Raw genomic sequence first — 23357 nt, 5'->3', positions numbered from 1 at the left:
TTTTCTCGAAGTTTTTGTTTCCTTTCTTTAAGGGGCCAAGAATTCCTGGAAACAATGAGAATTGAAACAGTACATGAAATATGACATGTTTAAGAGATTAAAAACAAAAGGAGCTTTTTAAATATGACATATTTTATATTAGTTTATGGCCATAAAATGAGATGACAAATACATTACGAAAAATGCTTGGAGTGTTGGAAAAAATTATGAAGTCATGCAATTATGTATAAAGTTGTTTAAGTATAAGATAATGGCTTTCATTTGGCCCTTGCCATGTTTGGTATGTATGTATCTTATCTCATTGTCTTTTTAATGAAAGGGGCATTACCATTTACCAGATGGCGGTTTCTACAATTTTAAAAAAATCAAATAAAATAAAATAAACAATAAAAAACTAAAAATCAGAAATAACTTTTGATAGAAGTAAGAAATAACTTCTTTAAATTACAATAAGGAAAGTCTGGATACCAAAAAAAAAAAAATTCAAGAAAATGAACTTATAAATGTTAAATAATGGTCAATCAAACAATAACAATATACCACCAAACCTTCAACATCTTCCTGCATGCCAATATCCAATTAATTAATATTGGGGGGGTTCAATCTCAATTCGACATTTATTCTATTTCTATGCTACAAGTACAAAAAAAGACACGTGAATTAGAATGTCAGGTTTGCTTTACTTGTAGAAGAAAATCCAGTGACAATTTAGGTACATATTCACAAGGTTTTGAAACCCGGACCGCACCATACAGTCCGACCGGAAAAATCTCGAACTTCTCAATTTTGCAGTTTTTTTAACTTCAAGAACTGCTCTATGGGAAAAAAGCAAGGACTCATGCGAACCGTGGTCAGACTGTACGGTTCTGAAAACCGTGGCCAGTTTTTGAGGTTTGGATGGTTCCTCTTTTTTTTAGATCTGGAACCATTGATTTGTAAGGATAAAATAATAATAATAATAATAATAATAATAATAATAATAATATAATATAACCAAAAAAACAAAAAAACAAAAACAAAAAAAAGAAAAAAGAAAAAAAGAAGAAGACGACGAAGAAAAGAAAGCACAAATTCAAGTCTTTGTGGACAAAGCTAAAGTTTGGCTGCCATTTGAAACTCTTTTTTTCAAGGCTTGTGTCTTTGGAACTTCTAGAGCTCATTTGAAGATAGATGATTTCAGTAACTTGTCGTTGCTTTGGAGGGTGAAATTGATTTGGAAGGTGGAGAGAAAACATGGGCTGATTCTTGCAAGTGGATGAAGAAACTGCATCCGTGTGCTAATTCTTGCAAATGTTAGATTTGCCTTTTCTAGTTTCTGTTCTCTTTTGATTTTAGTCAATTAGATAATTTGGTGGTTTTGAAAATGTGGTGGAGAGTGATGTTTTGTTTGTCAAATTTGTGGTGGTGTTAATGAGTCTGTCAGAGTGATAATGCAAACTAGAGAGTAGGTATGAATAGGACACGCAAGGTATCTTTAGGATAATTAATTATATATATAGGACTTCAATCCAACTCGATTTTTCTAATGCCTAATTATAGTGTCAAGTTGGTCCCATTTGTCCAAAATTTTTAGTTGAATTTCCAAATAGGAATGTGGAATTACTTCTAAATTTGGTCTTTGTTTTGCCAAATTAACTCTCTCTCCTCATTTCTATCAATAACTTACCACATACTAATATATTATATAGTGTCGCATAAACTCATATTTTAACAATATTCACCCCAAACACTCTACTTTTCAACAACCAAACACGGCAGGACTTTTTTGAATTGATTCTTACCATCACAAATAGTCTCCAATTTTATTGATTCTTACCATCACAAATTATTGTTCATTTGTTACTACTACTACTACTACTATTATTATTATTATTATTATTATTGAATTGATATTTGGGCTTAGAGATTGAAATATGAACTTAAAATTTTAAGACTATATATATATATATATATAAAACAGGAACTCTGAAATTGTAAGTCAAAATAAGAATATATTTATTTATATTTTAGTTAAATATTTTTTTAATTTTTACTAATTTAATATATTTATTTATATTTAAATAATTATTAAATTAATTATGACGTCATTACGGTTCGATCTCGGTTCAATCTCGGTTCGACCTTAAAAACCTTGAACCTCTCCATTTTACGGTTCAATAAATGGTCTAGGTTTCAAAACTTTGATATACATAGTCAAAAAGTGCATCATGCAGGTTTAATAAATAAATCGCTTGTGACTTGACCTTCTACAATATCTTGGCGTAACACCTGCAGGCAATGGTTGGTGTTACAATTCAATAGGCTTCAACCAAGACCCAAAAAACAAAAAAAGACTAATTAATTTAACTACCTTTCACAGTTCCAATTCAAGACAATGAAATTGTACCAGGAAGGAAAGAAAGACGATACAATTTGCTAATTAACAGAAAAAGACCCACTACCAACAATTTTTTTTTTATCAGAATAATTCACTAAGCTATGAACATTTCCAAAATCGTTAATTTTTAATAATATGATGATGTCATTGTCATGTTCTAAAGAGAGAGAAAAAAAAAATCAAATGATAACTCAAAAGTGATTTTTCAGTTTCTGTTCAAATAAAATTTGGTCATCTAACTAAGACGTTTAATTAAAACAAAAGGAAAGGATCTACAAATTATGATAATATGATAACTAATAAACTTCGCAACAGCTTCTTCACATGTTCCACAAAATGACTTGGGTTTTTTTAGCTTTAGAAACTCCAACTTTTACTAATCTAATCTTCGTATTTGGATGATGCATTTGTGGTTCTTTTATGAACTCCAAGATTTTTCTCGCTAATCTATGACTCTTGGATCTGAATTAAGGAGAAATGAGATTAAAAAAAGGGTATCCAGGCTTTATAAGTTCATTTCCTTACACGACAGAGGAAGTGGAGATTGCTATAAAGGATATGGCACCTTTAAAAGCTCCTGACCTGGATGGTATGCCTCCATTATTTTACCAAACCTACTGGTCCAATGTTGGTATGGATATCACTCAAGCTGTTTTATCTTGTCTTAATTATGGCTCTATTTTAGAGTCTATAAATCACACTTTCATTACTTCAATTCCAAAAGTAAAAAATCTGGAGAAGGTTTCAGAGTTCAGACCAATAAGCTAATGTAATGTGATTTTTAAAATTGTGAGCAAAGTCATTGCCGATAGACTAAAACCTCTTCTCAATAAAATCATCTCGGAAACACAAAGTACTTTTATTGCTGAGAGGTTGATTACTGACAGTGTTTTGATTGCTTTTGAGTCTTTGCATCATATGAAAACAAATTGCACACGAAGAACAGGCTTCATGGCTCTAAAGTTTGATATGAGCAAAGCCTATAACGGGGTGAAATGGATTTTTCTAGAGAAAGTGTTGTTGAAGATGGGCTTTCATAATTCTTGGGTAGCTTTGATCATGGAGTGCATCACTCCTGTGTCCTATTCCATACTGGTAAATGGGGAGCTACAAGGAATGATTTCACCAACTAGGGGAATCAGACAAGGAGACCCATTGTCTCCTTACCTTTTCCTTTTTTATGCAGAGGGATTGAATGCTTTCCTAAAAAGGGCTGCAGATAATGGTGATATTCATGGTTTCTCAATTTGCAGAAGAGGACCGAAGCTCACTCACCTCTTTTTTGCATATGATTTCTTATTATTTTGCAGGTCTACATTGGAAGAGTGTGATAAAATAAAAGAGCTTCTAAACATTTATGAAGTGGCATCGGGCCAAAAGGTAAATAAGGGCAAGACTACTCTCTTCTTTAGCAAGAACATGGATGCTGCAATCCAAGAAGAAATAAAGGTGTCACTTGGTATTCCGGTAATTCAACATTATGAGAAGTACTTGGGTTTACCCTCCTTTGTTGGTCGGAACAAGAAAGCTTGTTTCATACAGATTAAAGAACACATTTAGTTGAAAATGCAAGGATGGAAGGAGAAATTGTTATCCCAAGCCGGAAAGGAGATCATGATTAAGGCGGTAATCCAATCAATTCTTGCCTATTCAATGAGTGTTTTCAAGCTTCCGGTTAGTTTATGCAAAGACTTTGAACCAATGATCAGAAATTTTTGGTGGGGGCAAGGTGAGGCAAAGAAAATCCATTGGGTAAAAGGGAGTACATTATGCAGCTCCAAATCTGTGGGAGGAATGGGTTTTCGTGACATCCAAAATTTTAACAAGGCTATGCTTGCCAAGCAGGTCTAGAGGCTGCATCATAAAAGGGATACTATGTTGTATAAGGTTTTCAGCTCTAAATATTTTCTGGGGGGGAACATCTTGGAGGCATCTGTCCCTTCAAAATGTTCCTATGCATGGAGTAGTATTTTGCAGTCCAAGGAGGTGATTCAGAAGGGGGCAATTTGGAGGATTGGTGATGGTCGTACTATTAGTATTTGGGACCATAATTGGCTACCCGAACCTGGTGGAAGAAAGGTGATCTCACCAAAGCTTGGGGGGGGATTGGATAAAGTATGTGATCTTTTTTATCCAAATACCAAGGTGTGGAATGTTGAGTTGTTGGATACCTCTTTTTACCCTTGGGAAGCGGATGTGATTAATTAGAAGAATCTATGTGAGTAGTCTGTGCCATGAGGACTGGTTAGTGTGGCCTTGGTCACCTGACGGAAGCTACACGGTGAAGTCAGCTTACCATATGCTTACAAAACCATCTTTTGATTATTCATGGGTGTAAAGTTTATTCAAACAAACCTTCTAAAGAAAGAGTTTAAAAGGATTTAATAAGTGGTTTTCCAAAATGGCATACTATCATTTTTTTAGATGGATATTTCAAATGACTAAAAAAGTGAACTTTTCAAGTTTATCCTTAATAAAAACTCTACAAGGGGACATTAAAAAAAAAATTAATTGTGAAATTGTGTTTTAAAAACATAATTTTAGTCATGTGAGAGTGTGTAATAAGAAGTATGTGACTATCATTACTCATAAAAGAAAGGTAACAAGGATGTGGCACCCTCCACCTTCAAGTTACTTACGTTCCACAATATCTGATCAACCAATCTCGTAGCGTCTTTCAATTAAGTAACACCAATTCAATTACTTAATGTTACAGCTCAATTTTGTTTTAGTGCCAATTTGGGAAATTTTCACTGCATAACACGAACAATGTTCTCATTTTACACTTAACATAGATGATAGAACTCTTTTTATTTTTTGTTTTGTGAGCATTTGGGGGGGCTAAGGCAAGGCTTTGTTGCTGTTGCTGTTGCTGATGACCTAATTTTCCACATTGGTATGTGGGGTGGTAATACTTGTTATATTCTCAGAGAGTAGTGTTATAGCAGTAGTCTTTTACCAGCAAACTGACTAGCATTAATCCAACACTTATCCTCAGAGCAAAAGTATTATTATATAGTTCTGTAGAGTGTCGTACTTTCGATTACAACATATGTTACTTATGCTTGCCAAGCAACGCAGTTTAATACAGGAAATTTTTTATCATATAATGCACACAACAATATATCATTATTCCCATTAAAAAAAAAAAACAATATATCATTATCTAAAAGCATTCTCTGATATTTTCAAAAGCTCTTTCTCTTTTTCTAATAAGAGGTCAGGAAAAATAAAGATTAATTTGCTAGATGAAAGGATATATAATGTACTCAGCATAGAAGAGATTCCAAATGAATTGATAGAACCCTGCCAATGCTTCCTGCACAATGAAATCAAACTTAAGATTACACACTAAAAACAGAATTGACCTTTTACTGTTATGGGGGAAGAAATTATATAAGTTAATACTCAAGCTGCATTATTGAATTCCAGTTAGTATTACGTGGGCAGGGGCGACGCTACTTGTTGTTAAGGGCGGTCACATGACCACCCTGAATTGGGAAAAAAACATTTATACCCTAAAAGAAAATAGATTTTAAATTTACATGGGTTGTGGATCATCCTGAAAATGTTCTTGACCACCCTAGAAAAAATTTGAGTCCACTCCAAGTAAAATTTGATCCCTCCAAAATCTTGGCCAGTTGAAGATTGAACAAAAAATTGCCCAAATAAATACAAATCAGCCCAAATGATAAATACAAAAGAGAGTGGTCTTTTCATTGTCAGGTGAAAAAAGATAAATTGGTGAAGTATAACGTGTACCTTTATTTATTTATTTAACTAATGCTATGTTTCTAACCTTTTTATAATAATTTTATAACAAATTTTATATGGCAAGTTATTTTTTCCAACTAGTTACGGCTTGTCATTTTTAATTTGTTATGAAAATATTGTGGGCATATCATTTTTTCCCTTTTAAATTGGACACTTTAATTTTATGTTGGTTAGAACATTCACATCAGTTCATATAAAAATTTATGTATTTTTAAGTACATAAACCTATATTCTTTTTTTTTTTTTTTTTTTTTACATAACCAATTTTTCAAAACATTCTCATCACTGGCACACTAATTGAAAACGTAAAAACTGAGAAATGAGTAAAATAATCCTTTTACACATAAACAGTACAAGTGTAAATTTACACTGATATGGTACTTGTGGAAGGAAATGTAAAATTTTAGATGACTTGACTTTTGAGGGTGATTTTTTGGTATGTTGGCCAAAATTTTGCATTTAACCCATTTTACATGGGTTGATGCAACTCATGCAAGTGTTCTTAGGATCATGCATTGATAAATACCAAATATATTGAGTGAAGTTGTAGCCTTAGGCTACAACTAAGTTTATAATCAAATTTTGTCCTTATTCAAATGCACACTTGTGATGTCAATAAAATTCAAGATTTTTTTTATTATTATTTAATCTTGTTTAATTTAAGATTCTTGATGACTACCCTAAGGAAAATTCTTGGAGCTGCTACTATACATGGGTAATGAAGACAAGAGGTAAAGAGAATCTTACAAGCTGCAGTCCATTCCTTTATGTAAAAAGTTTAGTCATTTATTCACATGGCAATATTTTGGCAAATCAAGAGGCTGAAATTGGTTATTATGCAAAGTGTAACTTGCTTTGGTACAATGACTGCCATTGGAGGTATGTATGCATCATGGAGACATGATCACTCCATTTTGCCTTTTTTTTAACATGTAGGAGAACTTCACTTAGATTAGTTGCATGTCATAGATTATATAGCACAACAGTCCTCATTGTTAATCAAACTCTTACCGGCAATTAAGCCACCCTACAAAAAAAAAAGTGATTGAGCAATGTTCAGGGAATATAAGGGAAAATTACAAATTATATCCTTGTAGTTTGGGTAATTGCAAATTACCTATCTCTTGGAGTAAAAGAAAACATATTTCCATCCCAATTGATGCATTCTCCCATTTGACTCACACATTGCTTGAAATGCAAAATTTAGCTTTCAATTAACTCCCATTGTGGCTTAAAGCCTCGTCCAATAGATAGCAAAACAATTCCGTTCTTGAATTTCGTAGCAGAATCTGAAGTTCTTTGTACTGCTGTAAAGTTTGTTGCTATGTTCCTGGCCTCAAAGGGCCAATGGAGGACTAAATTTGTGTTTCATGTGATCTCTATGTGTCATGTGGAGAATCTGTCAATTGAGGTGGAAATAATGATAATTTCATTGTACTTCAAACCACAGAGAAATTCAATGACAGTTTGTGAAACATAAGGAGTTCATTTGTTATTACTCCTAACCGCAACGAGATCATTTATAATAACCCTCTTCTTTCTTGGGTAGGTAGAGATGAAAGTATGCATTTAAGGAAACCTCCAGCTAAAGTAATGACATTGATGAAAAATAGCTACAATAATTTCATGCAACATCAAACAATGAATTACCTTAGTGTAATTTGCTTGTTCTAACACCCACGCCTATTATTGCACACAAAATAAATTGTAAGTCTTTTCTCAAAAAAAAATAATTATAAGTCTGAGCGTTTAAATTTTTGAATATCTGTCTGAATGTGTGCACGCACGCGTGTGTCAGGGTTGGAAGGTGTTGGGATTGGTCAAAATCTTAGTCCTAGCTATGTAGTAGGATACAATGAGATGCTTGCATCGATCTGATGGCAACCACAGTAAATTGGCAAGGGCAGTTCAATATGATATAAAGCCATAAATTAGTCATTGGAAAACTTTTTAAAGAATCATTTATGCCATAATCAAATTCCTTTCAAAATATTTATGCAAGTTTCTGCATTATTCTACTAGGGTATGTTTGGAATTGAGGGAAAGGAGAGAAGATGGGAAGGGTGGCTGGAATATATACTAGAATCTCCTCCCAAGTCCCAAGAAGAAAAGCAAAGATCATGGTCCTTCAATGAAAAAGTATTCAACACATAAATATTCACAGAAATGACATAACTGGCTATTGTGGTAATCAGACGAGTTATAAATATTAAATCCCTAGAAACAAACCTGGAAATTAAGATCAACGCCGAGTTTACATGAGCAGGTATCATTAAGCTACGATTGAAAGCCTGTAAACATGTAATTGAAGGACTTCAGTTTGGGCTTATCTTAATTTGTTGAAGGATATCACGAATGATTACATAAATGCATATAAGCTATGCAGAAACATGTTCACCTGAGGCATGTAAATTGCTGCCAATACAGAAGCAACATAGTTTACTAGCAAAAAGCCCAGTACCAAGGAACGCAATGTTTCTGACTCCAAGCTTCGTTAAAAAGGTTGATATCTGATACCTGTAATAATGATTAAATTATATTGGAATTAGATGTGTTGATTAATTAAAAAAAGGGATGACTGATTTTTGTGTTGGGCTAGTTTGTGTTTGATTTAGATTGTGATCCAACTTGATATAAAAGTGTTAGGTTTTTAATAAGATATTTTCTAAGACTTAGTTCATAGAGAGGAGGGTTGGGCTGCTTCTAAAAAACAATTTGGCCCGTTTTAGGCCCACTGTTAATGCCTGTAGAAATCATAAATCCAATACGCACAAAGAGAAAGGTAAATTAAAAAACAGAAGCCTGGAACTTACTTAATACCCGTTTGGTTCAACTTTTCAAGCCTAAAAGTTGGCTTTTCAAAAACGCTGGGTCAAATATGTGTTTGGTGAGAATAAAAGCCAACTTTTCAGAAAAAGTTAGCTTTTATACGTCTGAAGGATATGCGTGTTTCACTTATGGGTCAGTTCAGCTCCATAAGTGAAAAGTTGAGTATGGAGCTTTTATTTATATCCGTTGGGAGAGTGACTTTTACGAAATTGCCCTTGACTAAAGGGCAAGGGGTTAACACTTCAGAATCACACACGCAGCCCTTGAATAACACAGTGGCCCTCATTCCTCTCATCTCATCTCATCTCACTGGTCTGCGCAGCTCCCTCACGCCTCTCATCTCCTCTCAACTCTACCCTCTCCATGGTAAGTCATCCGTGCGCCTCATTCCTCTCCTCTCATCTCATCTCTCTGCTCTTCCCTCACCGTTTTGCTACAAACACAGCACCATCCAACAAAATCAACACCAAAATCAATCCAAAACACAATCAACAAAATCAACAATCAACCCACCGGTCTACCACCACAACCAACAAAATCCATTTCAAACCCAACTCAAAATCAACTCAAAATCAAACCCAAAATTCACAGAAAATCAACTCAAAATTTAACCCATTAACTGAAAACCCATAACCCAAACCCAAAATCAAAATCAAATACAAACCCAATGTTTCAATCATCTTCATCTTCTTCATCATCATCATCATCATCATCATCATCATCTTCTGTCTTCCTCTCGGCTTTCGAATTGTCAAAAAAAAAAAAAAAGGGATCTCAGCGGTGGAATGTTCTGGAGGTGAAGTGAAAGAGAAAAGGGAAAAGAAAGAAGACAAAATGAAAAGTAAAGTGAATGTTCTGGAGGGGAAAAAGGGCAAAGAAGTTACGTGTGTGGAGGAGAAAAAAGAGGGAAAAGAAAAAAGAATAAAGAGAAGGGTACGGTGTGGAGGTGTGTGGAGGAGAAAAAAGAGAGAAAAAAAAGGAAAAAAAAATGAAAGAAAGAAATGTGATTACAATATTTTCACAAATTTTTTCACAATAAATTTTAAAGAGTAGGTTATTATTAGTTAATATTGGTGAGAAAAAAATAATTTTTTTAGAAAGAGAAAAAAATAATTTTAATAGTACGTTAAAATTAAAATCAGTATCAATTTTATCACAATAATTTCACAATACTTTCACAATAAATCTTAAGTGGTAAGTTATTATTAGCTAATATTGATGAGAAAAAAATAATTTTTTTAGAAAGAGAAAATTTGATTTAAGTATATGAAGTAGTTAATTTAAGTATGAAATAAACTAGCTTCTCAAAAAAAAAAAAAAAGTATGAAATAAACTCACATAAAAAAAAAATTTAAAAATAAACCCCCTTATATATACATTGTCCTTTTTGGTAATTTATCCCTCAAATTACAACTTTTATAAGTATTAGCCAAACACTCAGCTTTTTTAAAAAGCACTTTTTAACAGTTTTTACCAAACACTCAGCTTTTTGAAACTCAACTTTTTCATTATGCACTTTTTAAAAACTCAACTTTTTCAAAAAGTCCAACTTCAAAAAGCTGAACCAAAGTCACCCTTAATATCACCCTTAATAGGTACATCTGGAAGATCTTTTGTACATGTTACGGCAATGACCAGGGAAAACATTGTCACAAAAGTAGTGATAAAAGCCGCAGGTGAGCTGCAGGTGGAAATTGACTACGTCTCAAAATCTTGAAGATGTGTACATGAAGATGAAATATTATATATAGGTCCAAATTTCAAAATATTTCAAAATAAGTGCTACAGTAACTCATATAGCTCCTCTGTACACAAAAATCAGGATAGTCTATTACTTTTAATCTGGTGGAGTTCATTTTTCCGGAAAGGTTCCAAGGCATAAAAACTGTAACTCAAGTTAAGCACTGATTGCAATTCAAAGCAATGAAAATAGAGAGAGTCAGGCCAACTCAGTAAATACCAGATCCCAGGATGGAAAAATGGAGGCCTACAAGTCATACAGAAGAACTTTTACCTTTAGACATGTACTAGGAGTACAATGCAAAGAACTCGTTTATCTTTTATTTTGGTCACTGTTAGGTCTATATCTGAGTGGGTGGGTATCTTGAACTAGTCCTTACCAAGCATATATTATTATGATCATTCAATTATGGAGTGGCACCAACTATGATAACCAAAGTGGCTCCAGATAGATAGGGGTATCTTTCAGAAGCCCTATATATAATGAAGTACGCAATGCCAAAACCTAATTCAATTTGTTAATTTATCTGTTTCTTGTTATAAGTTACAATGAAGGCATCAACTTAAAAGGTCCTGGCCCATGGACTGGTGATTTAGGAAGTCCATTTCTTCGAACCCTACATGAAACATGAAAGCTACAGTTTCATATTACTCAACTAGGTTATGATGGATATATATAACAAACCGTAACCCACTTCCACTCAAATGTAAGTCCAAGGACCGCTCTAGTGGCATAATATATACCAAAATTAAAAAGAAAACCCCGTACCTGCAAAGTTATTTTTTGGTTAATTCCATGGTCTGATCTAGAGATTCATCTGGTGGCAAGCTAAATTGTAAATTATTGTGCTAATGCAAGCAAAAAAATGAATCTCTAGATGGCGATGGAGATTTTTGTTGCATACATTGATGTGCAAACATGTTAATAAAGATAAAGGCATGGATTGAGCAAAAGATAAACAAACCTACATTAAAAAATGTCATCTTATAGTAGTAATTAGTTAATTACTTGCATGGACCCTAGAGTTGTTCTGCGCATGGTGTGCAGTCGAAGGAATCTTCAGCACGCATCTTTAAAATCCCAAACTTTATTCAGTACTGGCTGCTCCAACCTGAGTGCCACTCATAGAGATTATAGTCTTTAGTCTCTCAATAATTGTAATGAACCCAACTTGAATACAATTAATGAATTAAATTAAACCGAATCAAGTTCTGAAATTGAATAGATGACATTGTAGAATCAAATTATCATTTTTGATACAACAAAAATCATATCCTTATTGTATTATTGTCTAGTACTATCCTGCCTGAGCTATTTATTTCCATTTATCTGGAGTAAAAATGAAGTGGGAAAAGTGCAAAAGTGAAGAAATTTGTATAACACACCTAAATTTCAAGAAATTAAATTATCAAAGCAATGAGGACAAGCAACTTGATCAGTCGAAACAATTAGTCAAAGACATGCAGCTTTGTGATACCAGGGGTCCAAACTACAAGTCGTTAGGCTTTTTTTGATAAACAAGTCGTTCATAAGCTTATTAATGATAGAGTTATAATAACATGTGCAGTGCAAGTGTGTGCATAAGTGTAACTAGCTTAACAGATGTTCATTCTCTATCTTTTCAGTTAGATAGTTAGTTAGGCTCTACTCTGTGTACAAGAACATTCGTATCAGCTTGTATACAAATTTTTGTCTATTTTAGAATAAGTGTTTATTTGGAAACAGCTTATTTAGTTGAAACTGAAATTTTTTTGCTAAAAGTAAAATAAAGCTAAAAGGTAACTAAAATAGTACAATGAGATACATGAATAGTACAAAAAGTGCAATGGGACCCATAAATAGTACCAAAAATAAGCTGAATAGTAAAAAAAAGCTAGCTTTTAAAGCCAATGCCAAACGCACACTAAGAATCAAAATTTTTAATTTTACATACACATTTTTCAAAACACATCACATTAGATTATCTATTTTACACTACATTTCATTAAAATGTTAATTTTTCTAGATTTTTTTAATTGTTTCTCTTTCTTCACACACAACAACTACTATTTACTATCTTTCTTTATTCTCATTATAGTAAAGAAAGAATAAAAAATTAAGTGCAAAATAAATAATGTCAGTATAAATTTACACAATTATTGTAACAAATTTGTAAATTTATACTATTATACATCGACTGATGTAAGTCATTTTTAGGTTAAACTGTGTAAACTCTACACATTTTTTCTATTATTCACAGATGCTCTAAATAATTCAATCAATCAGTTTTCCTAATATAAACAAACCCAAACAAACAAATTTTGAATATTTTTCCATTCCAATTACTCCCTATTTTTTTTTATATTGACAAAAATGCAAATTAGTTTAAGAAAATGAAACGTACCCGGATAGAATGAGGCCTTCTGAGTTGTGGGATTGAGGAAGTAGAGTGAGTGTAAAGGGAAAGTGAAGGGACTCTTAATCTTAATCTTAAGAGAGAATGGGGAGATTTGCTAGTTGTGGGCTTTGTGGGAAACTTAATTAAGTTAATTTGTATGCTGAAAGGGAAAGGGTGTGTTGCACTATGGGATTAAGTGGTGAATTCGAAGAAAAGACGAAGGAGAAAATGAGAGCTCCGTGCAAAACTAGCTAGAGAAAGAGAGAGCGGCAAGAACTAGTACAAGTCCAGAAGTGGGGTAGTCGTTTAAATTGGTTTCACACAGTTACGTCCAATGACTAAAAAAAGGACAAACAAAAATAGAAAAGAGAAAAAGTGGAGATGCGGGGTATCGAACCCCGTACCTCTCGCATGCAAAGCGAGCGCTCTACCATGTGAGCTACATCCCCAGCTGATGTGATTTGTAGACATCATAATTAATTCCTTGGGTGTATCTAGTAAGCTTATACAGGTAGGAAATCATTGATTGATGTTGATAATTTTTTACTTGATGAAATAATTAGATATTTTAATTCTTGTGAGTTGATTACTGGTTATCATGTTTTAAGATGAAAAAAATACATTAAAAAAATTGTCATAGAATGAATGTTTTTATTTATATTTTGTGGTTTTTGTAATCACGTGTGATAAAACGAAATCCGTTTAGTTAATATTTTAGTAATCAAATGTTAAAATTAAGTTCTGTGCAATTCTTTTCGAGTTTTCTTTGTGCATTACCAAGAAAAATTCGCCCTCATTTAAAAATATAAAAACAGTTCACATAAATAACAGTATTTTCTTTACCTTTAAGCTCCAAAATTATGTTCAAGTTTTTTTAAAAGAGCAATTATGTACTAAATATTGAACCATACAAAATAATGGAAAAGAAGGAAACACAAATTTGTTCTAATGTATAAATAAATTTCATACACCATGTAGAATTAAAATGTTCACATTCCATTGCTAATTAACATTGTTTGAATTTAATATTGTTATGCATAATTAACATTTAGTTTTACATTTTTTGTACTCACATTATCACACATTCCATGCATTTTATATATATATATATATATATGTTAAGTTATGATTTTTCACATAACATTTATGTTGGCTTATTTCATGACAAAAAATGTTGTAATTTTATTAATTTATTTCCTTGTACCTGTGGGATTTAATTGTAATAGGTTTAGTATTAAGTTGGTGAAGATTGTTCAAGAAGTTGATCTTGCAACTTGGCTCACGAGTGGTGCAACCCACGAAGGTCACATGAGGAGCATATGTCGAAGCTGAAGAGTTAGTGTGTTTCACGACTCATTTCGCGACTAGGCCAACTCGCGAAATGCACTGGCAATTGAGATTTTAAGTGTGACTCTTATACCTTTCACCCATACTATATATACCTTCATTATCCACAAAATTTTAAGAAGACTATTCAGAAGAAAATCCTAGAAAAGTTCCTACAACACACCCACCTTGTTAGAGAAAGCTACACATCCTCAAGAGAAAAATTCTTGTAGTCTCTTCTCCTTTCCCTCTCCCATTGTTATACCCTAAGAGGAGATTTGTACCCAAACACAACTCATACATATTTAGAGTGTAGAGAGTGTTTTGAAGCTTGGGAAGCATTGTGGATTTGCCAAGATAAGCCGGTGAGGCTTGGCGGATGCAATCGGACGGTATCGAGGGATCTGGAAAGCTAGTGAAAACAAGACTCCGAGAAGTCCGTTGGTAATTGAAGCTTGGAGGGCTCAAGTACGTTGGATAGATTAGGCTTGAAAGGTCTTTTTGGTATCCTTGTACTCCAACTTATTCATTAATGGATCATTTCAGTTTTGAGGGCCGCGGAGAGATTTGTACACTGAGTTCTTCGGTTTTCCTCTTCGATAACACATCTCAATGTTATCTTATGTTTACATCTCTCTTCCCTTACTCTTTATGCTTTACATTTATTGTTTATTGTATTTACATATGCTATAGAGTATTTCTAGCCTTATTGCTTACACTTACTCTTATTGCGCACTTAATTAAGTAGGGTATAAGCAATCTATCTGTTTGTTTAAAATTTGGGATCTAAACAAACAATAGTATTTTACATTTTTTGAGCTTTCACTATATATATATATATATATATTTGGGTTGGATTCAAGTTATACTTGGTGTAACATGACCCAATAACTTATTATAGAATTTATATTTTGAAAACCTCACCATTGAATTACATGTTTTATATGTTCTTAACTTTAATGCCAATTTCCATGTCAATTGGATACTATTACCATTTGATCCTAAAACTCATCTTTTATGCATTTTTTTAAACTACAAAAACTTGAATTTAAACAATTAATTGATGACATAATTATTAATTTTTGATCACCTTGAAATTTTTCAAGCATGAAAAATATATGAAGATAATGTAATCTAACGGTAGATTTGTCAAAATTCACATTCAATTAAAAAAATATTAAGTCGTGTAATATTGCTTAAAGTTACACAAAGTGTAATTTGAACCCAACTATATCTATATATATATAATTACAACAGCCAGGAGAGATTTGAACTCTCTTTTTTTTTTTTCTTTTCTTTTCTTTTTCTTTTTTTGAGAATCCAAAGAGATATGAACCTTTAATGTCTTGAAAATACTAAAAAGTGTCAACCATTAGAGTTACAAGGCTCTTGAAAATTATAATTATACTCATGCTTCTTTCTTCTTCTTTTTTTATGAAACTATACTAATGCATTTTAGGTTTAGGTAGTTTGTTCACAAAAAGAATGGCTAGCTTAATTTATGGTCCGGATCTTCATTCTATTTTGATTTAGACATTTAGCATTACAACTTGTTTATCTTGGTCAGCTTTACTTTTCTTTCTAAGTTGAATGGTGGATGTGGATCTTGTTAAATTCTCCCCGTTTCTCTTTTACAAGATGTATATGAATTAATTGAGAGATAGAAGGGTACAAAATTCTATATTAGCCATTGTACTCATGGTTTATGATTGAGCAGGATGGCTACCTAATAACTTTACCATTTCGAAACTTTTATATATATATACACACACACACACACATAGTGTTTTCTCTAAATTCAATCACAACACAATTGCTTCGTACGTGGAAAGCTTATCATCATTTACGTGGTATTTGATTTTGTAAATACTACGACCCAAGATGATTGAAATTATTTGGATTCCCTGATAGTGAATTTGTGGTGGCTATACTATTGCATATACACCCCTTAAATTAAAGGGTCTACAATGGAGTTGTCAATTAATTCATAACTTCAAAAATTAAGAAAATCCAGACTTTAATAATAAATTTGCACAAATTACATTGATACAAATATTAGAGCGTACTAAAAAATGAGATTGAATCCTAGTTACAATATAAACAAAAATGAAAATTGTGGTGGGCCTTTTTGAGATTGTAGGTTGGGTTGCCTTCTGTCACACTACGGCCCAAAGGTTCTAGGTAGGAGAGTCAGGATCGATCCAATTGCAACTTACCTTGAACTGGCTTGTGCGCAAACTAAAACCCCTTTGTTGAAACTTTGGTCACATGCCCATGGCAGATGAAACTATTTCAAAAGAGTTATGGCAGACAAGTATAATATAACAATAATAAAGGATAAGTGCGCACTGTTAGTCAAACCAAGCAAAGGATTCCCAAAAAGAGCAGCACAACAATAGAAAACGTATTACAAAAAATAATAATAATAATAACAAAAGAAAAGGTAACACCGATAATCAATCAATAAGATTTAAGAAGAAAATGTTAGTCTGCCGTGCTTAGTTGCATTACAGAACTAAGACCAAAGAGGTAACCACTCCCTCAATGTGGATAACCTCACAAGAAGGTCCTGCTCTAAAAATTACTCACTTTGAGAAGATGGGCCTAAATGGCTTATGCCCAAGAAATTCTTAATCCTTAATAGAGGGTAGGCTTTTAGAGGGAGAGAAGGGGTTAGCTTATTGGTGCATGCCTACTATCACACTCTTGCCTACTCTTTGTTTTTTCTTTCTTGCTATTTCGTTACTCTGCTTTTCCCACTCTTTTCTTTTTAGTTCTTGCTTGTGTAATGTTGCTCTTCTGGTGTTATGGTGATGTAATGTTGTTGTGATTGTTGCTGTGTTGATGATCCTACTATGCACGGCGGTGGCTCCTTATATACTGCTTGCCGTGACTGGTTTTTATCATTTTACCCCTTAACCATTTTTGTCTGGGTGTGGGTGTCCTTCTAGACCACCCACTAGTCTGTCAGCTGCTCAGCCACCACTACTTACCTGTGCTGGCCGTGCCACATCCTATTACCAGAGAAAGAAATCTATTTTGTTTGCTTGTTCACCATGGCATTCCCATCCAGATAAAGGTGGGCATTCTCTCTCACTATCTCTCCTGGCATGCACCTAGTGATTTCAACTCATCTTTCCTTTTTTTTGGTGGTATGTCATCCCAGTAGCACATTTCCCCCAAAAGAGTTTAAGCAGGAACCCCATAATAGGCTCCCCCTTCTCCCCACAGCTAAACCATACCCTTTCTTACCTCTAACTCATGGCCCACCACTCCTGTATTGGCTGGGTACAAGTTGGTGGTGCTTGAGCCTTACGCGTGCTCCACTTCTGTGTGTATCCAAAGCTTGTCTACTTCATGCGTTTGCCATGGCCTAGAGGCCCATCTGTGCGTTCTGCTGCTCATTCTTGACCTCTTGTGGCGTGAACGAGTTCTTGAGCCTTCATTCTTTATGACTTGCTTTCTTCATGGGTTAGGCCTTGCCTGATTGTGGGCTTTTCTCTCTTCAACCAATTCTTTGCTCCTTCGTTAGACTTGTTTGCATTTTTGCCATGCCATCTATTATTCCTGCTATGGTATTGCTTAGTCTGTCTGGGCCTCTTTCGAGCCTGCAGTATGCTTTCCCTTTTACTTAATTATAGTGGCCTAGTATTATCATTGGGCTTGCATTCATGCTTCTCTAGGCTTTCTTAACCCATTCCATTGCTTATGGGCTTCCTTGGCCCATTTCTTCCTTCTTGGGCAACTTCGGCCCATTTCCTTTCCTTGAGCATCCTCGGCCCATTTTAATTCTGCATTCTCATAAGCTTTTGCTAAGTCTTTTGGGCTTTCCCGGCCCAATTACCATATCCTTCACTTTTGGGGTTTATGGGTTTTCCATCAACCCCTTACTCACTTAATTCATTGCTTTGGGCCTCTTTGGCCCATTCTTGCTTGCTTTCTATCTTATATAATGCCCATGGGTTTAATACTTCCTTCTCTAGGCTCCTTTAGGCCTGCTTACTTCCTTTGAGGTCCATTTATTATTTTCTAGGCTTATGATCCATTATTCCTGCCATTTGGATTTAATGGTTTTTTCTCTCAATTTACTAACTCTTTTCTTCCCATATTATTGGGCTTCTTCCTGCTATTGGGCTTTTCTGCCAAAATGAGCATCAACAAAAATTATATAGATAAACAATCTAAAGAATGTCCCTTAACTAGCTCTACCTAATAATTTCCCATTTCGAAACTTGGCCTCCAAACCCTAGTTAAGGGACATTCATTAGATTATTTGTGTATATTGTTTTCCTTTTTGCTTAAATTGTAACTAGGATTCAATCTTATTTTCTAATATTCTAATTTTTGTATAAATGTAATTTGTGTAAATTTATTAACGTCAGAATTTTCTTAATTTTTCATATTATTAATTAAGTGACAACTCCATTGTATATCCTGGGTTGCATATGCAATAGAATTGCCATTGCAAAATTCACTGCTAGGGAATCCAAAAAATTTTAATCATCTTGGGTTATAGTTTTTACAATACCAAAAACCACGTAAATGGTGATAAGCTTTCCACGTACGAAACAATTGTGTTGTGACTGAACATAGGGAAAACAATATATATTGTTGGTTGTTATAGTTTTTTACAATACCAAATACCACGTAAATGGTGATAGGATTTCCTCATACAAAACAATTTTGTTTTGACTAAATTTAGGGAAAACAATATAGTTGGTCCTTATAGTTTGAAATGCGTGTGCTAGTTCAAGTTACAAATCCACCATTAGATTATATTATTTGTGAATATTTTTCATATTTGTAAAATTTCAAGATGATAAAAAAATCCAATCTTTTATGTCATCAGCAAATCTGAAAAAAGCATGCCTCCAAGTCCTATTGAAGAAGAGAGCTCCACAAATTGCCCAAAAGCCAGTTGTGAATCCAAGTCCCATATAGAAGCTGGAATTTTTAGAGTCAACTTCAGCACTACCCAGCGCAAAATCAATTTAAGTAAACCCAGGAAATAGTTTTCCTTGAATATGCCTTCTATAAAATCAATTTGAGAATCCTAAAGAAATCTTCCCCTCCCTCGCCCCACCACCTAAGGCCACCATCCCATTTACGACACTTCGTTGCCCAATTGTAGATTTCTTTTGTTGACACTTCAGTTCAAAAGTGATTGGATGTTAACATTAACTCTACTTGAATAACTTTAAACCTTTTAAATAACTAAATTTGTTCAAGGAAACTAGTAAAGAAGTTAAGGTAATCAACAGAACAAATCAAAAGATCTTTCCCTCGAATCAAGATAATCCCACTACTTCAAACATAGAAAGGATGGGTCACAAGAAAATGCTAAGATCCTAAACATCTCATGCTGCACTCAGACAACTTCAAGCTCATAATGCAACATTGGAAAAAGTTTCGGGATTGCAAATGGAACCTTACCAGGACAATCAGTAGGTTGGCCATTCTTGCCAACAGCAAAACCAAGGCCACTCCAACGAGGAGCGGTTGTTGGTTATGGAGGCAATTCATGTGCATCACCTATCCTTTTAGTATCAGGAATGAGAATTTCATCCATTAACATGGAGAAAATTTTAATCTGAGCATGGACATTTTCTTGGACTTGGCTCGTTGATCAGCAAGAGAGGCTTTACTAGCCATTCTATGATCTCCTTTGCATCTGCCTCATCAGCATTCCTTCCCAAACGGTTGTAGTTGGAGTTCAGCACAATTCAATGAATTGCAGAAAATCATTAGTAATTGGTACTTTAATGGGAGAACTAGAACACACATGGCACACCCACAAGCTCTTAAGTAATCAGAACCAAATGTGGAAATTTTGTAATAATTAATTGAGACTTATTCTGTACCTAAACAGAAGATAGGTACTAAAAACCCAAATAATGCAGTTATGGTCAATAAAAAATGTGTTGACCTATAAACCTTTCTCTTTTATTCTCTTCACAAATTCATAAGTTTTATTATAAAAATTAAAATGCCATAAATTGCATTCTAACTTCATGTGTTTTCTAAATGTATGCATGGCATAAGTAAAAACAGTTCATTGTTGACAATTTGATTATATATAATAAAAAAAAAAAAAAAAAAAAAAAAAAAAAAAAAAAAAACTAACCATTGAAAAAAAAACAACTTATTTTATACAAGGAGGAGCAGTACAATAATTATTGAAGACAGCAAGGTCCACAAGAAAAATCAAATGAAAGTGTTAGGTGATGGAAATGTCGAGAGCCTTTGCGCGACAAGATGCAGAAGAGAGCGGTGATACATGATCATGTATATCAAACTAAGTGTTGCAAACAACGCAAAGCAAATTTGCCACCAAAGGAAACCTAAGGAATTTCACAATTGTTGGACAAGCAAATCAGCAGAAGACAAAAATACTGATTTCTGGATTTTGATGTTTTCCTATAATACAAAATTTATCCAATCTCAACAAGTACATATCCTCTAGTACATTAAGCATAAACTGATAGTCTTGCAATCAAATCTGGATGCAGAAACATTCTAATTTGATTCCAGTACAAAGATTATGATATGAGGCACTGCTTATATGCACAATTGTAACGAATTTTGTAACAATCAAACATATTTGACAGTTACGTATTATGAAACAGGCACCCAGTTGAAGCCTTCTCATCCAACCTCTGATGCGGTAAGGGTTGATTTGATGTTATTGGGAAACATATTCAGGAAAAAGTTTGAAACATTAACCGTATAATTAAAAGAACACCAATTAGTGCTTACCAAATAAGGTGATTAAATTGGAGGGCATAAGTCTAGCTGGGAGAACATCCTTATACTTCTAGAGATATTGATCCCCTTTTTTTCCCACATATCCATGTATTTGTTAGCTAGCAACATGCCATCCAAATACTAAAATGAGAATTTATCACAATCTTGCACTTTCTTGCTGTAAAATAATTTGGATCTTTATATGTGTTACCTCCAACACAACAACTTCCAATCAAGGCCCTGACGAATATCAATCAAAACTGAGAACTTCACATAACCTTTATATTCAATTTGGTTTCCAAGGTTTCAACCAAAATAATACCATGTTCTAGGTTACAAACTGGTTGAATTCCTTGTTTAGCTGCAATAAGAATGGCATTCAAAAAAGAACAAATACTATTTTAGAGCTTTAACTTCAATGAAAAGAAGCCAAGAGATATTCTAGAAGGTATTAATAGCATCAAAGCTTGCAAGTAATCTTTTTGTTTTATTGGTATGTTACACTTATGGGTGGGTCATGAACTCTCAATGTCACCTACCACCTTGCTCTTAAAAGAGGGGAAATGCTCATTCACAACATTGAAGTTTGCAAGAAATCTAACACCTAGAGCATATTACCATTCCAAAAAAATATATAAAATCTACAGTTCATCTAAGAATATTAATTTAGAAATAAAAAGGTTAAAAATTATAGAACGAATCACATCACAAACACAAAAGCATGATTTCAAGAAAGACTTTATAGAAGCTAGAGAAAACAAACTCCCAAGGCACTTCCCAAGGTATTCTGGAAATAGTAATTAAATACTCATTGAAGATTCCTTTCTATAAAATCAATTTAAGTATCCCCAAGGCATCTTCCCCTCCGTTTCATTGCCCAAATGTAGATTTCTTTTGTTGACACTTCAATTCAAAAAGGATTGGATGTTGACTTCAACTCTACTTGAATAACTTTCAAATATGTTTTAAGTAACTAAATTTGTTTAAGGAAACAATTAAAGAAGTTAGGGTAATCAATGGACAAATCAAAAGATCATTCCTTCGAATCAAAATAATCCCCCTACTTCAAGGATGAGTCATAAGAAAAATTCAAAGATCCCAAACATCTCAAGCTGCACTCACACAACTTCAAGCTCATATAACGCAACATTGGAAAATGTTTTTTTTTTTTTAATTATTATTTATTTATTATTTATTATTTATTTTTGCAAACAGAATCTTACCAGGACGATCAGTAGGTTGGCCAATATCAAAACCAAGGCCACTTTGACAAGGAGCAGCTATTGGTTGTGGAGGCAGTTCTTGTGCCTCACCTATCCTTTTAGTATAAGACAGAAGAATTTCATCTATACACATGGAGAAACTTTTAATCTGAGCAAGAATGTTTTCTTGGACCTGCTTTTGTTGATCAGAAATTGAGGATTTACAAGCCATTTCATTGAACTCCTCTGCTTTTGCCTCATCACCATCCCTTCCCAAACGGTTAATGAGAAAAAAATTGAGATTAAAGGACAACCAATGAAGTAGTACACTGAATAAAAAAGGTAGCATAAATTCACATAAAGCCAAGTAGTAAAGTAGAGAGAACAAACAAAATAACATCTACTCAAAATGCACAACCATGATTTAAAAGTTAAAATTTGGCTAAATCAGTCTAAAATTCTTAATTATTATAATACTACATTCACTTCTATCTCTAAATACCATAGAGACATGAACCAGAAAATAGTAGATGCCTAACATGAACTTTATATGCTAAGGTTTTGTTTGTTTTAGATTAAAATGTCAATTTAATTTCGCCAACAACTTATGTAAATCTTTTAAAGCCTCAATTTTTTAACTATAGTCGTATTTTTAAACAAAGTATGATAGTGACAATAAGGTCATCCAAATACAATCTCAATGATAATTTACCACTTCTTTTTAAGTAAATTTAAAATAAAAAATAAATAAAAATAAAAATAAAAATCCTAAACTAATGCATTCACATATTACAAATAGATTTGACACAATATATGGAAATTAATAGGGTTGGACCTTAGCATCCAGTATTTTATTATTATTATTATTATTATATTATTATTATGCATTCAGTAAGTTTTGAATAAAAACCTTACCCTCTATCTCATTATTATGGAAGAGGAAATCATTTGATGTAGATCTCGTTGCTATGGTAAATTTGCTTAACT

At 33.4% G+C, this 23357-nt stretch overlaps 1 non-coding gene and 1 pseudogene across 1 annotated transcript; both read right to left on the bottom strand.

The window, feature by feature from the left end:
• Positions 1-5554: 5554 nt before the first annotated feature.
• On the bottom strand, positions 5555-22602 carry LOC111989129 (homogentisate solanesyltransferase, chloroplastic-like; annotated as a pseudogene).
• Positions 13475-13547, bottom strand: TRNAA-UGC (transfer RNA alanine (anticodon UGC)). Its single transcript has one exon. It is a non-coding gene; the product is annotated as a tRNA-Ala (tRNA).
• Positions 22603-23357: the final 755 nt, after the last annotated feature.

This window comes from Quercus suber, unplaced genomic scaffold, assembly GCF_002906115.3.
Source record: "Quercus suber isolate HL8 unplaced genomic scaffold, Cork oak 2.0 scaffold_106, whole genome shotgun sequence".
Taxonomy (NCBI): Eukaryota; Viridiplantae; Streptophyta; class Magnoliopsida; order Fagales; family Fagaceae; genus Quercus; species Quercus suber.
The sequence above is the reverse complement of the archived record's forward strand: the minus strand, read 5'-3'. Positions and strand labels throughout refer to the sequence as shown.